The 18,346-nt window shown below is 34.7% G+C and overlaps 1 protein-coding gene across 2 annotated transcripts in view; it reads left to right on the top strand.

The window, feature by feature from the left end:
- The window catches only part of URI1 (URI1 prefoldin like chaperone), a 99,276-nt gene that overhangs the window by 18,001 nt on the left and 62,929 nt on the right, over positions 1-18,346 (top strand). The window lies entirely within an intron of this gene.

Genomic DNA, 18,346 nt, shown 5'->3' with positions numbered 1-18,346 from the left:
ATCAGGTTGCACGCAGTGATAAACAACTTGGTTGTTTAGTGTTGGTCAAAGTGGAACGCAATTTTATTAAATTTTAACTTTAATCGTATAATAAGTTTTAATCTGCCAGTGTAGGGAAGAAAATTTTGCATTTCCTAGTGGGATTGTATATGAAGAAGTATGCCCGATTTAAGAAATACGGTGTTGTTTAATTTGAGTATTTTTTCCTTTGGATTTTGTAGCATTTCAGGTTGTCGGTGTCTCCAGAAAGTTTGAAATTCTTACTTTGAAAAGCAATATTTACTTAAAATGTCTTATGTCTTCTTGAGAGTATCATGGCTAAAAGGGTTAGGAAGTTGTTTCAAAAGTGTAAACAATGGGAATCCCTAACTTTTTCTATTGAACATTCCTGTATAAAAATAACTACTTGCATAGGTATGCAAATATACTCAGTTCATCTAGATGAGGGGCTTTTCACAGAACCAAAAAAAAAAAATCCTGGTTTGCTTCGAAACCACCTGTTAGGATGAACTGTGGGGATCTTTCCTACTTTGTTATGGTTCTAAATTATTTTATACATTGAATTTCCTTTTCTGAGGGCCATTTTCTTCTTTTTTTTTTTTAACATTTTTATTTATTTTTGAGAGAGAGAGAGACAGAGCACGATTGGGGGAGGGGCAGAGAGAGAGGGAGACACAGAATGTGAAGCAGGCTGCAGGCTCTGAGCTGTCAGCGCAGAGCCCAACACGGAGCCCAACACCCAACACGGCACAGAGCCCAACTCACAGACCGTGAGATCATGACCTGGGCTGAAGTCGGACCCTCAACTGACTGAGCCACCCAGGCGCCCCATAGGGCCATTTTCTTCTAATGTCATGTACAACTGCTGGGTTTTAAACTTGGCTTTTTTTTTTTTTATCCAACAAGTATTGTGTTATTTAAATTATAAGACGTTAATAGATCATAATTTTTCCTTTTTGAAGAGAAAAAGAAGAAAAGACAGCCCTTCTTGAAATTAATTTGTTCATTTTTGGCAAAATTATTTCCATTTTTTGCTTTTTTAGGAAATTTGAAACAGACCCTCAGAAGATGGTGTTCCCATTGCCTTTAGTCTGGTCTATAGAGGAATTACTCTCTCTTTCATAGTATAACACATGCATAATGCTCACTTGATATGTTTCCTTCCATTTGTCATTGTGAAAGAGAGATCCTTAGTTTTATTCTAATGTTAGTGTGGCTGAAATACAAAGGATACCTTTTGGGGTGCTCTGAACAGCTTTCTGATATAGTATCTAGTTATATTTGAAAACTGTCTTTTCAGTTACAGGCCTGTAGGAATCTAAATAACTATTTTCAGTAGACATTGACTATGTTACCAAATTACTTTTCTGTATTATGTTAATGTTTTGGCAGTTAAAGTAAGCACGTGCATGTGTGTCATGCGTGTGTAAAATTCCCAGTTGATAAAGCCCTTCTGTAAGTAGACTGCACAGTATTTTACAGGATTTGCTTCAGTGAACAGTAGACCCATAATGCCACAAAATATCCTAGTTACAGATAGCTATACTTCAATTATAGTTTGGTATAGGAAAGCTGTATATGGTAAATATTCAGTTATTTTGTGAGGGACTTTATTTAGGCTTTAAGACCAACCCAGCTAACTCAGTAAAATAGAAGTGTTTTGACATTCTTGGAGTGAAAAAGGGAAGAATGTCATTGTAGCTTTATATTTGTGTGGCACTTAGTACTTTTTTTTTTTTTTTTAATATAAATCCAGCTAAATGTGCTTTAGGACTTGGGTTTTTGCAGTGGTTTTCCCAGTGTGAAAGAGAATTAACACCTGAAGAAAATGACTTGATTTTTTTTTTTTTTTTTTTTTTTTTTTTTGGTACCTAGCTAGTAGGCTCTAGATGCAGAGGAGAGAAATTAATTCATTACATACAAGGATACTTTAGGTTTTGGGCCTTATTTTCACTGGGAGCCTTGGTTGAGAAGACTGTTAGGTAATATGGCTTAAGTGTTGCTCGTCAGGTTTTTTTTTTTTTAATTAAAAAATTTTTTTTTAATGTTAATTTTTGAGAGAGCGAGCGAGCACGAGTGGGGAAGGGGCAGAGAGTGACGGACTCACAGAATCCGAAGCAGGCTCCAGACTGAGCTGTCAGCACAGAGCCCAATGTGGGGCTTTGAACCCATGAACCCTGAGATCATGACCTGAGCAGAAGTTGGTCGTTTTTAACTGATTGAGCCACTCAGCTGCCCGCAACTTATTTTTAAATTCAGCTGAGAAGTGTAACTCTCTCTCTGTTTTCCCCTCATTTATACTTTGGAACACTGAGTAACAACGACAAAATTAGTGACTAAGGAAAAAAAACAAAGGTGGGGGATGCGTAAATGAGCCCCAGTAAATGACAACATCTGTAATAAATGGACAGGATCAAATATTTTAACATTGTTTTCATTTATAGCATCAATGCTAAAACACTTTCAAAAACATTTAAAAATTAAAAAAAAAATCTATTTATTTTTGGGAGAGAGAAACAGAATGCAAGCAGGGCTCGGGGGTGGGGGGGGTGCAAAGAGAGGGAGACAGAATCCAAAGCATGATCCAGGCTCCGAACTGTTGGCACAGAGCCTGACGAAGGGTTGGAACCCACAAACTGAGATCATGACCTGAGCCGAAGTTGGACGCTTAGCTGACTGAGCCGGCCAGGCCCCCCAAAAACATTTTTTTAAAGTTAAAACCTGTTAAAACTTTGATTTAGCCAAAAAAGATGCATACAGAAAGGTCCCCTGCAGCTTTGTTTATAATAATGAAAAAACTAAAAATCCAACATTAGGGGATTGATTAAATAAATCATGATACGTATGATGAGCTTTTTATGCAGGCATTAAAAATTATAGAGCAGTATGAATAGTGTGGTTATAGTTATGTTTATAAGTATTCACAGTTTATATAGGAAAACACCATTAAATGTTTTAAAAACAATTTCATTTCTTATTTTACTAAAAGTGAGTGAAATTGGTTGAGATTTTAGCTCTTTGAATAAAGGCTGTTGATAAAACTTACTTTAATTGTAATGAAAACTAGGATGTTGTATCTTTAACTGCTGAATACTTTTCTGGGCCTGAAAAGTAACTCTTGGCTTGTTTGAACACCGGTTCATATGGTTTATTTCTTGGTTATTTCAGAGTTGATAGATATAATTTATTCAACATCTATTCCCAGTTGATTTCCTTTTTTCATTTTTCCTTGGAGGTTTTAGTCTTAATTCTCTGTCAAAAGATTACAGGGACAAGAAAGAACTTCGCTCATCTTTTTTTTCTTTTCTTTCTCTTTTTCTTTTTCTTTTTTTTCTTTTTCTTTTTCTTTTTTTTTTTTTTTTTTTTACCAATGTTAGTAAAATATTTGGTGGAAAAATGTGAGCTACTTAGGAGCTTCTCTAGACTGACCTATGCCATAAAAGTTCTGATTCAGGACTGTAGTGGGCTGTTTTTGTAGGGAACTTTCCTCATACTCAGATCTTCTTAAATCTGGTTCTGTCTTAGAATTGCATTATGTTGAAATTTTGGTTTCTTTGCTAAGGTGATATTTCCACAATATCTGCATTTTATATTTCCAGATCTTATTATCTTTTATTAGCATAATTACTGAGATTTTATTGTAATGTGAAAAAAGTGGTATATAGTATTATTTTCATAGGTTTATTTGCTGGAGAATAGTAACTTTGGAAAATTGATGAGAATAATATTTATTATTTTGCTATAATTACTGCTGCGTGGCTCATATAATTGTCAATTGGAGTTTGGAATAATTTATTCTTTCCTGATATAAAACCTGGGTTATTAAATGCATTAACACTAAATATCTCAAATTCTTCATAAAGTGGAACAACTAATTTAACTTAATGGAGGGTTTTCATATTTCTTATGATAAACTGAACTGCATATAGTTTAAGAAACTGTCAGTCATGTACCTCATACAACAGCTGTTCTCTCCACGCCCAGAATCCAAGGATATATTTTTTCAACAAATACTGAGCACTTCTACATGCCAGGCATATATCCTCCACATGGCAGACAAGTACCTACTATATGCCATCTTCTGCTGAGGACCTAGTAAGAAACAATAATGTCCTTGCTTTCACGGAGATTACATTCTAGGCATGGAAGAGGCCCATTTAAAATGTCAGATGGTTTGTGATAGGTAAGGCTAGATAGAAGAAGAAAGTTTTGGTAAGGGAGGGTATTTTGGAGAGGAGTTTCTAGTCAGGGGCAGTCAGCTCAGAATGAGTCCAGGTGAGTTGTAAGGATTTTGGTTTTTATTTTTGTGAGATGAGAAGCCATTGGAATGCATTTTGAGAATCGTACTGATCTTAAATTATAACCATCCGTTTCTCATGTGTGAAGAAAGGGTGCGATAATGGGATTGTGGGGTTGTATTATATATAATATAAAATAAATTCTTTGTGTGCTAGGCGTTGTGAAAGATGTCACAAATTTGATATTAGAATCTTCATGGACTCTCTTAATTTTTCAGGTCAACAATTTCGGTTTGTACAGTTTTTGCCCTGAACTTTCTAGTGGGGTATTGGTCTTCAGTTCTACTTATAATGCTTGTTTTCTAAAGTGGTGATACCAATTTTCATTCCTTGTCAGCAGCAGGTGAAAGTTCTAGCTGTTGCACATCCTCATCACCACTTGGTACTGTTTGTCTTTTTCATATTTGCTAGCCATTCATATTTGCTAACCGTTGATCACTTTTTCAAATATTTTTTGGCTACATGCTTTTCTGTTTGTTTATTTTTGGTAAAATACCTGCTATCTCTTGTCCATTTTCAGTTGGGATGTGTGCCATATTTTAATTGATTCGTAGCAGTTCTTTATGTACTTTTGATATGAGTGCTTTTTAGGAAAGTTTTGTAAATTTCTTCTCTAGTCTGTGCTTGACTAATACTTTATACTGGTGTCCTTTGATGAAGAGAAGAAATTCTCAACTTTATTTATTTATTTTAATACAATTTATTGTCAAATTGGCTCACATACAGTGTGTACGGTGTGCTCTTGGTTTGGGGGTAGATTCCCATGGCTCATCGCTTACGTACAACACCCAGTGCTAGAAATTCTCAATTTTAAAAAAATGTTTACTTATTTTTGAGAGAGAGAGCTTGCACGCTCCAGCAGGGGAGGGGCACAGACAGGGTGAGAGAATCCCAAGTAGGCTCTGTGCTGTCAGGATAGAGCCCCAAGTGGGGCTGATCTCACGAACCATGAGATCATGACCTGAGCCGAAATCAAAGTCAGGTGCTTAACCAACTGAGCCACCCAGGTGCCCCAGAAATTCTCGGTTTTAACAATCCTTTATTTTAATTTTATTTTTTTTCAAAGCTCTTTATTTATTTTGAGAGAGTTTGTGGGGGAGAGGCAGAGGGAGTGGAGGAGAGAGAGAATCCCAAGCGGGCTCTGCATTGCCAGTGCATAGCCCTATTGTGACCTGAGCCAAAAGACAACTTTGGTTTTAGTCTTTTGATAGTTATTAATAAACATTATGAAACAGTATTTCAGGAGGGGAAACTTTTTTTTCATTATATTAGACCTGTCCAGATTGGAGTACAAGACAAGAATAGTTCCAAAACACTGGTGGGGAAAGGGCAGAGAATGTGCAGAGTCTATGTTTCACCATAACTGATTGGTTTTGTCTTCTCATCTAATGTTTTTAGTATGGATTTAAAAATCTTTTAGCTTGTATCATTCTTTCCTTCGTATCCAGATTGGTGAATTAGTCTGCCCGATGGCAGTTTTTTCTTTTTTAAGCTACAACTGTTTATTTTGAAAAATTGTAAAAACAACAGGAAGGTTGAGAGAATAGAGTCATTAGTAATATTTTGTACCATTTGATTTTTCTTTCTGTGCCTTTTTTTTTTCTTGTTAAACCATTTGAAAATAAATTGCAGACATCATCACGCCCCTAGTACTTAAACACATATTCTTTCAGAACAGGGTCATTTTTCTACATAAATATAGTATCTTATTTTCACACCCAAGAAATGAACATTGACATACAATGTTATTTAACATACTCACATTTCCTTAGTTTTTCTAAAAATGTTTTTTATAACTCTTTTTCCATCCAAGATTCAATCAAAGATTGCATTTGGCTGTTTTTATCTCTTTAGTTTCCTTCTACAGCAATCTCCTTGCCGCCTTTTGTCTTTATGAAATTGGTGTTTTTGAAGAGTTGATGACAGTTTTCTCATAGAATGGCCCACAATTTGGAGATGTGCAATGAATATAATCATGAAAACACAACATTAAGCATTTTTGGTTGGATACTACATAGATGATAACTTCTCACTGCATCACAGCAGGAGACACGTGATGTTACTTTATCCCATTGTAGGTGTTGCTGATTACTTAAGGTGGCATCTACTAGATCTTTCTACCATAAAACTACCTGTTCCCTGTGTAAGAAATAAGTGCTTTAATGGTAGTAATGCTTGAAGACTAAATATCCTGTTCCCTCACAGCGTTTTACCATGGATGATCCTTGCCTGAATCAGTTACTATATTAATGTTAGCAGATTGGTGATTTTCTAATTATATAGCTGGCATTTTTCTGTAAAGAAGAGAGCCCTTCCCCCCTTTTAGCATTACTATAAACTTTTGTGTGTTTTTTTTTTAAATGTTTGTGATAATTTGTCATTATTCCTTCTGATGCTTAAATTGTCCCAGTTTGTCCAGTGGAAGCCCCCTTCAGCCAGTTCCTGCATCCCTTTGGCATGTTCCATAATTCCTTGGTCATTCATTACCCTGCTTTTGGGCACAAGGTATTCCAGGCTTACCTTGTAGTTTTCTTGCCTTAGTCCTGAAATTGACTATTTCTTCAAAGAACCTTATTTCTTTTTAATGGGAAATGCTTAGAAACCAATCAAGATCAGGGCCCCAGTAGTGCTCATCATACTGGGATAATATTTCATCAAGGCTTTTCAGTGGACAGTGCTAAGGAAATACATTAACCTTTAGTATGCCAGGAAAAATAGTCATCATCTTTTGCATGTCCCAGGTCCAACAGATCCTTTTTACTTTTTATTTCTTGAAGTAATTTTCACAAATGATATATAAAAGTAAGAGTAAGGGATAGTGAATAACAATTTTACTACATTTTTTTTCTTTTAATTTTAGCTAAAGAGAGAGAGAATGCGAGAGAAGGGCGGGGGGGGGGAGAGAGAGAGAGAGAGAGAGAGAATCTTAAGCAAGCTTCACGCTCAGCTCAGTGTGGAGCCCAACGAGGGGCTCGATCTCATGAACGACGAAATCATGACCTGAGCCGAAATCCAGAATCAGACACTCAACCAGCTGAGCTGCCTAGGTGTCAAATATTACTAGATAGTTTAATAAGAGTTTAAACATTGTGGTTCTCTTTGTATTAAATAAATTTTGGTATACAGAAATCATAAGAGACTTAAGAATACTGCCACATGTCCTTTTAGAAAGGTAGGATAGTCCAGGTTTTTGCTGCCTGCTATATTACATGATGAAATTCTTGTTGAATGACAAGAACTGGATGGGAATGCTCTATTTTCTTTGTGTTCTTGGAAGTGTATCATTGTTCATTCATTGATCCTCCCCCCTCTTATTCAAGTCAGTCATCCTTTATTCATCATCCTCTATATTTAAATATGTATAATTCTCTTTCCAGTTTGCATGGTCTGTTCTAGGACTTACAGAGACACAAAAATGAGCCATTACATAATCCTTGCTTTCAAAGTTTATTTCCAGTGCTGTCAATGCCTTCCCCTGCCCCTCTGTCCCCCCGCTACCCTCCTAGTCCCCCTACCCAAGTCTCTGACCTCAAGAAGCTTTAAAAACTTGGAGTGAAAAAATTTACTGACCTTTTATTCTGACAGTCTTACTTATTGTGATGAAATATATATATAATAAAATTTGCCATTTTAACCATTTTAAATGTACATTTCCATGGCATTAATTACAATTACTATTAATGCAACCATCACCACTATTTGCAAAACTTTGTCAACACCCCAAACAGAAAATCTGTAACTATTAAGCAATAACTCATTCTCCCCTAGTTACCCTCTTGAGCCCCTAATTACCTCTAAACTACTTTCTGCCTACATGAATTTACCAATTCTGGTATTTCATAGAAGTGGAATCATATGTCCTTTGTCCTTTGGTATCCTTTGGTGACTGGCTTATTTCATGTAGCATGTTTTCACAGTTCATCCATGTTATGGTGTGTATTACAACCTCATTTCTGTTTAAGACTGAATAATATTCCATTGTACATATATACACAACATTTTGTTTATTTGTTCTGTTGATGAAATATGGATTGTTTCTACTGTTTTGCTGTTGTGAGTAATGTTGCTGTGAACATTGGTGTACAAGTATCTGAGTTCTTGTTTTCAGTTCTTTATGGTGTGTACCTAGGAGTGGAATTGCTGAGTCATATGGTAATTGTGTGTTTAACTTTTTGAGGAACTGCCAAACTGTTTTTCATAGCATTTGCAAAATTTTACATCAGCAATGCATGAGGTTCCCTACTTTTCCACATCCTTGCCAACACTTATTTTCCATTGTTTTTGATTATAGCTATCCTAATAGGTGTTCAGATATCTCATTGTGGTTTTGATTTGCATTTCTCTAATAACTAAGGATGCTGAGCATCTTTCCACGTGTTTATTAACCATTTGTATGTCTTTGGAAGAATGTCTATTCAAGCCCTTTGCCCATTTTCAAGTTGCATTATCTTTTTGTTGTGTTGTAGTTCTTTATATATTCTAGGTATTAAATCCTTATGAGCTATATCATTTGCAAATATTTCCTCCCATTCTATAGGTTGTCATTTCAATTTCTTGATAATGTTCTTCGTATGACAGTTTTAAATTTTGATAAAGTCCAGTTTATCTTTTTTTTCTTTTGTTGCTCATGCTTTTAGTGTCATATCTAAGAACACATTGCCAAATCCAAGGCCATGAAGACTTATACCTGCTTGCTTCTAAGAGTTCTGTGGTTTTAGGTCTTATATTTATATCTTTGACCCATTTTGAGTTAATTTTGTATGTTGCCCATTGACTGTTGAGTTTGAGAAAATTTAGGATGTTGTTATCTGAAGGTTCATAATCTAAGATTTAATTTATATTATAATTTTCACTATCATTTGTGTACAGTTGTGCAAATAGGGTGGCCACTAACCACATGTAGATGTTAAAGTTTAAAATTCAAATTAATTAAAGGTAAATGAAATTTAAAAATTAAGTTTGTTAGGCGGATTGGCCACATTTCAGGTGCTCAGTAGCCACACATGGTTGCATTGGACAGTGCTGATTTTGAAGCTTTCCATCATCAAAGAAAATTCTGCTGGACTGTGCTAGTCAAGAGAGCTACTATTTTTAAAATTTGTGTTCTAATTTGTTTAATAATTATGAAATGTCTTCCTGTGTCATCTTCTTCTCCTTGCCATTATTGGCAGAAAATGAAAATTTCTGAATTGTCAACTATTTTCAAAACCAAAAAACGGACTACAAAGGTAGTATCTCTAGTCTTTTATACCTTTTTAAAAAGATGATGCAGTACTTTGGACAATACAATAAGAAAAGTGAAGGATGGTTTTTCACTGTTGATTGCAGTATCCTTCTAGGTGATTTCATCATTTTTTTCATTTTTTATTATATAGTTCTTTTTTTTAAAGCATAGTTAGGAATTAAAATCATGAAGTACAATTACTAGGGTGATGAAATAACAAGACATAGGGAAAATACAATCAGTAGGATCCCATAATGTATCTTAGACTTATAAAAAGGTTTGCTGTACTCGTATAATAATTATAAGATAAAATGAGTTGCATTCTTTTTGTTTTACTAAGCTTATTTTCTCTATTTTTTGCAAAACCTCTAAGAAGTCATGGAATGTCAATCTTTGCAAATAATTAGAATTACTTAAAAAAAAAGAATTGTTCAGTGGATCCTGATGCTTTCCATTCAGATCCATTACCACAGGGTTCTTCAACTTTCTGCAAATCTGTATTTGAATCTCCCTTCTTCCGCAGTGAGACCTTGGTCCTCAACAACGTCTGCATGTATTCATTTGCTCTGTTCTACAATATACACAAAACAGTTTTTAGAACTGCTACATATATACCACTGCCAACAGCAAACCTATGAAGTGAAGTTCAGGATTTCTTTGCAGTTCCATTTGTTCTTATAGAATTAACCACGTTGGCATGTAGAGTTAGGATACTGATCTCAAAGGTGCTTGAATTACTACCGCTTTTGCTGTGCAGTTATCTCTTGGATTTGATGTACAGTTTCTATCTGTATTGAATTTTAGTGTTTGCTTTTTTATCAGTTTGATTTAATTTTGTTTTATGAATACATAAAACATCTACGTGGTTTAAAATCACCACTGTATCGAAAGGTGTACTGAAGTAATTAATTCTGTTCTTCTACCTATCCCAATTGATAATCATTTTCAGTAATTTCTAGTTTATCCTCCCTGTGTTTCTTCTTTGAAAGTAAATTTTAAAATATACTCTTATCTCCCTTCCCACCTTTTTACATACAATATAGCATGTTATATTTTACCCCTTGTTTTTCTCATTAAATTTATACCTAGGAATTACTCTGGTTCATAGAGATCTTCCTCATCGTATTTTATGGTTCATTGTGTGGGCATAATATCCGGTATTCAGCTGGTATCTTTTTGATGGACATTTGGTGGTTTTCAGTCTCTTGATAATGCAAAAATGTTTCAGTGGATCACTCTACATGTGTTGTTTCTCATTTGTGAAATGATTTCGTATGAATTCCTAGAGGTGTAATTGGGTCAGAGGGTAAATTGGTTTAGCTTTATAAACTATACTTCTATGCTAATCAGTTTAACTTAAAATATGAAGTAAAAAGAGGTAAGAGGACGAGCAGAATAAGATGTTCAAAAGCTAGAGAACAGTGTGCTTAGTTTCTAGTGATCTCCACTGCCATTTTCAAGGTAATGGTTTCTTACCTGGAGGCAAGTAATTCCTCGCTAGTCTTGGTGACTCCACTCTTGCTCCACTTCTACTTGTTTTTGAGAGCTGTCTTTTTTTTTTTTTTTTTAAACAATGTAAATAGAATTTTGTCATTTTATCATTGTAAGTCTGATTGTACTTAGAGTAAAATCCAGGGTCAATAAAATGTGATTTGAGACCTTTGTATTGTCTGATGTTTTTAGGTTCATTTCTAGCTACTCCTCACATACTTACTGTACTTTAAGATGATGACCTGAGTTTTGGGGGGCAGAATAACCTAAGTATGTTTTTAAAATAATACTGTGTTTCTTTTAAAGACATCCTAATACAATATAGCAAAAAACAAACAGAAAAACAAACAAACAAAATTCCTGTTTAATCTATGGATTTGACCATTGTTCCTAAGCCTTTGATTTCTTTATTTTATGAATCGAGTCATATTAAAGTAATTGCAAATTGATGCTTTTTTCTAGGAACAAAAATACAAGATTGAGTTTTGTGCCAGACACTGTACTAGAAACTGGGATACATAGGGTATTTTTTTCTGCCCTCGAGGGACTTATAAATCTGTAGGGAAATGTGTTAAAACATAATACAATGTAATAATTTTCTCTAATTCTTTGCTCTTCATTTGCTTCTCAAGCTACTAGAAGCTAGCCTCTGTCTTTTCATTGAAATTACTCTAGCTAAAGTTACTATATTTCACTTGCCAAACTCAGTGAACCCTTTCTGAGTTCTGGCCATACTTGACCTCTGTGCTTTACTGGAAACTTTAATTGCTCCCTGGTAAACTATTGAAACTGTGTACCCTAGGAACTTTTGTGATTTTGCTTTTTTTGGGTCTTCTACCTCTTCATTACTACTTTGTCTCTAGTTTCTTCATCTGATCCCTAAACATCCTGTACTTTTCATTTTTGGCTGTCCTCTACTCCGCCTGTCCTCTCTCATATAATTCTGTGTGCCTTCTCTTGTCCAGACCTGTTGCCTTTTGGGCAGCTTCCCTTGAATGGCCCACAAACAGCTCAATCTTATTTGCTAAAATTGAATCGATCTCCTTTGTCCCTAATCTACATGTACATCTTCATCCTAGTTCTCAGGAACTCTATTTAAACCAGAGCCTTTTTAGCCTGCCCCGATCCATCTCTTTAATACTATGAATTTACTAAGATCTTGTCAGTTCTTTGTGTGTGATAACTTGTATCTTAAGGGTCCATTAGCATATCTTAATTAGGCTCTTATTTGAAAAATAATATCACATTTTCCAGTTAAAGGTTACTATTTTTGCTATTTTCAGTCTTTTTTTTTAGCCTTCTGATGTTACCTAATGCTTTTATTTTTGAAGTTCTAATCTGTGAGCAAAGTATTTCTCTTTCTCGTTATTTCTCATGCCTTTATTTTTGAAGTTCTAATCTGTAAACATAACTATTTCTCTTTTAAACTCTATTAGCTTTATTTTACTTTCCTTTTAGTTATTACCTTAGAGATTATAATATGTAACATTTACTTACTGTAGTCTACTTTAAATTAGTAGGAAATTGTTCATCTTCTGAAATTTTGTCACTTATGAAATTATTCAAATAATTTTTTGATAGGTTAATTTCATTAACTAACCCTCTCTCATTTGTGCTATTATCACATTTACCTCCACATATGTTTTATGCTCTAAAATGTTAGGATTATGGTTTTAAACATTGTTTTTCATTTTTATTTAACTCTAAGCTGGTAGGTTCTCCCCCACCCCTGACACTTTAAAGATGCCATTACATTATCTTTTGATTTTCTTCTTTCATTTCTGTTAGTCTTCTGTCAGTCTTGATTGGTTTCTTCTCTGAAAAATTTGTGTATATTTTTCCCCTTATCTACTTCAGGATTTTTCTCCTCATCTTTGTTCTGTCCTTCTTTGCTCTGTATGCCAATTTGGATACCTTCTATTGAGCTGTATTCCTGTTCACTAATTCTCTGTTCTTATGTATCTAGTCTGCTAGTAAACCCATCTACCAAATGCCTAGTGACAGTTATTCTGTTTTTTATTTACGTAACTTGTGTTTTCACATTATGTGGATTCTAGGCATCTAGAATTGATGTCTCCAACCTTCACTCTATTTTCATGAGTATGTTTATCATAAAGTGTCTTAATAACTGCAATATGTAAATCAAATGAGAGTCTGTTACCATTGTTTATTTTTGCTCTTGGTTTCTTATCAGCTGCTCCTGTTTTCGTAGGCTGCCTTGTAATTTTTGATTGGATGACAGACCTTGTAGAAAAGTTGTAGGGACTGTAGATGATATCTTTTCAAACATTATTAGTAAGTTTTCTTTTAGCAGCCAGTTGAAATTCTTTTGGTCTGTTTGAATTTTGCTCTTATTCCTAGCATGTAACACTTACTTCTAAGGCATAGCTCTAATTCATACAGAGTATGTCTTTTTCATAAGTTATGTGATCATGTATATGTAATTCTGTTTCTCTTCTATTTCATTTCATTGGGTCATTTGCCTATACTGGCATGAATACCACATTTTCTGGCTAGGTCTTGATATCTAGTGGTAAATTCCTCTAGCTTTGTCTTCAAAATTGCCTATACTGTTCTTGAACCATAGCTTTATTTTTTTTTCAAGTTTATTTATTTTGAGAGAGAGAGAGAGAGCGAGCGAGCATGCGTGGGGGATGGACAGAGAGAGACAGAGAGGGAGAAAGATGGAGAGAGAGAAAGAGAGAGAGAATACCAAGCAGGCTCTACACTCTCCGTGCAGAGCCTGACATGGGACTTGAGCTCATGAACTGTCAGATCACTAACTGAGCTGAAATCAAGTTGGATGCTTAAGTGAGCCACCCAGGTGCCCTGAGCCTTTGCTTTGTTATGAATATTTTAAAATCTTTTTTAATACAGAGTAACCTGCCTAGGGTTTTGCTTGGAGTGCACTGTATCTAAATATTGGGGGACTATCAACATTATTGCGCTGTTTTCTAACCCATGAACATGTTATATCTTTGTTTACTTAGTTCTTCTCTAACTTAGTATTGTCTTTTTTTAGTATATAAATCTTGAATGTATTTTAGATTATCCCTTGATATTTGTTATTTTTAATTGCATTTTATGATTTATTTGGTGTTCGTGTTTTACTGGTATATAGTCTCATACTTGATTTTTGTATATTGACTGTTAAATGTATATTCTGATACTATATGTGTAATATATACAGGCATATGCATGTTATCTGAATAATAGCACTTTATTCTCTTTAGTTGTTCAGGCTTTTATTTTTTGCCTTTTGAATGATCTGTAGCACCTTTAATATAGTGTTGATTAAAAGTAGTGTTAGTAGGCTTTCTTATCTAGTTCTGTGTATCAGGGGAACAGCTTTAAATATTATATCATTATAAATGATGTTTACTGTAGGCTTTTTGTAGATAATCTTTATGAAAATAAGGAAGTGTTCTCCTGTTCCTACTTTGCTCCTTTTATCATGAATAGATGTTGAATTTTATCACATGCTTTTTTTGTGTTTTGAGATGTTAATGTGGTGAGTTAGTTTGATTTTTTAAAAATATTGAAACACCATTGCATTCCTGGAGAAAGCCCCTTGTTATGTGTTTATCTTTTCATATGTTATCCAATTAAATTTCTTATTATTTTGTTAAGGTATTTTGTTTCTGTGCTTATGAGGGTATTGGTTTATAGTTTTCTATTTTTCTTGTAATGTTCATGTTTGGTTTGGGTTTCAGGGTTATGCTAGCCTCATAAAATAACTCATTTTTGTGTATTTTACATAAGAGCTTGTGTACCATTGGTAATGTTTTTAACTTAAGTGTTTGAAATAATTCGTCAGTGAAGCTGTCTGGGCTTAGTATTTTCCTTTCATGAATATTTTAAAATACGGTGTTGGAGTGCCTGGGTGGCTCAACCTCAGCTCAGCTCATGATCTCATGGTTTGTGATTTTGAGCCCCACGTCGGGCTCCTGCTTTGGATCCTCCATCTCCCTTCTCTGCCCCTTGCCCACGTTTCTGTCTCTTTCTCCTTCTCTCTCTCAAAAATAAAGATTAGGAAAAAAAAAAAACACACCACAATCTCAGTTTCTTTGTTAGTAAAAGGACTATTCATATTTTTCCGGAGTGGCTACACCAGTTTGTATTCCCACCAGCAATGCCAAAGAGATCCTTTTTCTTCACATTGTCACCAACATCTGTTGTTGCCTGAGTTGTTAATGTTAGCCATTCTGACAGGTGTGAGGTGGTATCTCATTGTGGTTTTGATTTGTATTTCCCTGATGATGAGTGAGGTTGAGCATTTTTTCATGTGTTGGTTGGCCATCTGGATGTCTTCTTTGGAGAAGTGTCTATTCATGTCTTTTGCCCATTTCTTCACTGGATTATTTGTTTTTTGGGTGTTGAGTTAAGTTCTTTATAGATTTTAGATACTAACCCTTTATCTGATATGTCATTTGCAGCTATCTTCTCCCATTCCATTGGTTGCCTTTAGTTTTGTTTATTGTTTCCTTTACTGTGCAGAAGCTTTTTATTTTGATGAGGTCCCAATAGTTCATTTTTGCTTTTGTTTCCCTTGCTTCCAGAGATGTGTTGAATAAAAAGTTGCCGCAGCCAAGGTCAAGAGGTTTTTGCCTGCTTTCTCCTTGAGGATTTTGATGGCTTCCTGTCTTACATTTAGGTCTTTCATCCATTTGAGTTTATTTTTGTGTATGGTGTAAGAAAGTGTTCCAGGTTCATTTTTCTACATGTCCAGTTTTCCCAGCACCAGTTGCTGAAGAGACTGTCTTTATTCCATTGGATATTCTTTCCTGCTTTGTCAAAGATTAGTTGGCCATACATTTGTGGGTCCATTTCTGGGTTCTCTATTCTGGTCCATTGATCTGAGTGTCTGTTTTTGTGCCAGTACCATACTGTCTTGATGATTACAGCTTTGTAATACAGCTTGAAGTCCAGGATCATGATGCCTCCAGCTTTGGTTTTCTTCTTCAAGATTGCTTTGGCTATTCGGGGTCTTTGCTGGTTCCATACAAATTTTAGGATTGTGTGTTCTAGGTCTGTGAAGAGTGCTGGTGTTATTTTGATAGGTATTGCATTGAATATGTAGATCGCTTTGGGTAGTATTGACATTTCAACAATATTTGCTCTTCCTATCCAGGAGCATGGAATATTTTTCCTTTTTTTGGTGTGTCGTCTTCAATTTCTTTCATAAGCTTTCTATAGTTTTCAGTGTATAGATTTTTCACCTCTTTGGTTATGTTTATTCCTAGGTATTTTATGTTTTTTGGTAAATTGGAATTGATTCCTTGATTTCTTTTTCTGTTGCTTCATTGTCAGTGTCTAGGAATGCAACTGATTTCTGTGCATTGATTTTATATCCTACAACTTTGTTGAATTCATGGATCAGTTCTAGCAGTTTTTTGGTGGAATCTTTTGGGTTTTCCATATAGAGTATCATGTCATCTGTGAAGAGTGAAAGTTTGACCTCCTCCTGGCTGATTTGGATGCCTTTTATTTCTTTCTTTGTGTTGTCTGATTGCTGAGGCTAAGACTTTAATTTTATCTTTTTAAAGGAACAATTTTTAACTTTTAATTTTTCTTCTGTATGTTGGCTCTCTACTTCATTGATTTCTGCTTTTATTCTTCTTTTTAAAAATTTCCTTTTGGCTATAATTTTTTTTAGCTTTAAAATTTTTTTAAATTTATTATTATTTTTTAATGTTTTTATTTATTTTTTAAGGATAGAGAGAGACAGAGCAGGAGCGGGGGAGGAGCCGAGAGACAGGGAGACACAGAATCTGAAGCAGGCTCCAGGTTCTGAGCTGTCAGCACCAGAGCTCAATGCGGGGCCTGAACTCATGAACTGTGAGATCATGACCTGAGCTGAAGTCTACCCTCAACTGACTGAGCCACCCAGGTGCCCCTTTTTTTAGCTTTAAAAAAAAATTTTTTTTTAATATTCATTTTTGAGAGAGAGACACAGAGCATGTCCTGGGGGAGGGGCCAGAGAGAGTGGGAGACACAGAATCCAAAGCAGGCCCCAGGCTCCAAACTGTCAGCACAGAGCCCGATGTGGGACTTGAACTCAGGAACTGTGAGATCATGACCTGAGCTGAAGTTGGAGGCTTAACTGACTGAGCCACCCAGGTGCCCTTCTAGCTTCTTAACATGAAAAGTAATAGATATGAAAAAGTCATTGATTTTTGCTATTCTTTGTAATGTATGCACTTTGAGTTTTAAAATTTTCTCTAATTATTACCTTAGGTACCCCATACAATTTGCATATTATTTTCATTATCAGCCATTTATATATTTTTTTGATTTCTGTTATGATTTGTTCATTGGCCCATGAGTTATTTGGAAATCTGTGCTTTAATTTCTTAACATTGAATATTTTCTACTTTTCTGTTGATGTCATATTTACTTCTATACTGGTCAAAGAACACAGCTTGCAAAACTGAAATTTAAGACTTGTCCCATGGCCTACTATATGATCTGTTTTAGTCAGTTTTAGTCAGTGTCCCATAATTTACTTGGAAAGAATATGAATTCTGCAGATTTTGAGTTTCATAATTTTGTTAGCTCAAGTTAGTTGAAAGTAGTGTTCAAGTATTTTATTATATCCTTGATTTTTTTTTGTTTGCTCATTCTGTCATTTTTGAAGAGACGTGTATTGAAATCTCTTCTAACTAGGGTGGATTTATATTTTTCTTCTTCTTTTTTTAATCTTTGCTTTACACAGTTTGAAGTTCTGTTGTTTGGTGCATACAAATTTAGGACTGTAATAAAAATCTCTAGTGATGCTTTTTGCCTTCAAGTCTCTCATTGAATATTAGTATGGTTACACCAGCTTATTTTGGTTTTGTTTCTTTTCATAACACATCTGTCTTTTAACTTCAATCTATTGGTGTTCCGTCTCTTTTAAATAGCATTTAGTTGTGGTTTTACAACTTCAGTCTGGATACCCTTTTCCTTTTATCTAGGATATTTAGTCAATTTCTGTATAATGAAGTTACTGAAGTATTTTAGTTTCATTCTATCACCTTTGAACTTTTTATTTTTTAAAAATTTTAGTAGACTACACATAACAAAATCATTTAAACCAATTTTAAGTGTACATTTCACTGATGTTAAGTACATTCAGATTGTTGTGCAAACTATCATCATCATCCGTCTCCAGAACTTTTCTTTTAATGTTGTAAAGCTGAAATTATGTATTAAAAAATAACCCCCTATGACCCCTTCCTCCATCTGCTGGCAACTACTATTTTACCATCTGTCTTTGAATTTGACTACTCTAGGTAACTCACGTAAGGAATCTTACAGTATTTGTCCTATTGTGTCTGGCTTATTTTACTCA

This window comes from Prionailurus bengalensis, chromosome E2 (assembly GCF_016509475.1).
Source record: "Prionailurus bengalensis isolate Pbe53 chromosome E2, Fcat_Pben_1.1_paternal_pri, whole genome shotgun sequence".
NCBI classification, from domain to species: Eukaryota; Metazoa; Chordata; class Mammalia; order Carnivora; family Felidae; genus Prionailurus; species Prionailurus bengalensis.
The sequence above is the reverse complement of the archived record's forward strand: the minus strand, read 5'-3'. Positions and strand labels throughout refer to the sequence as shown.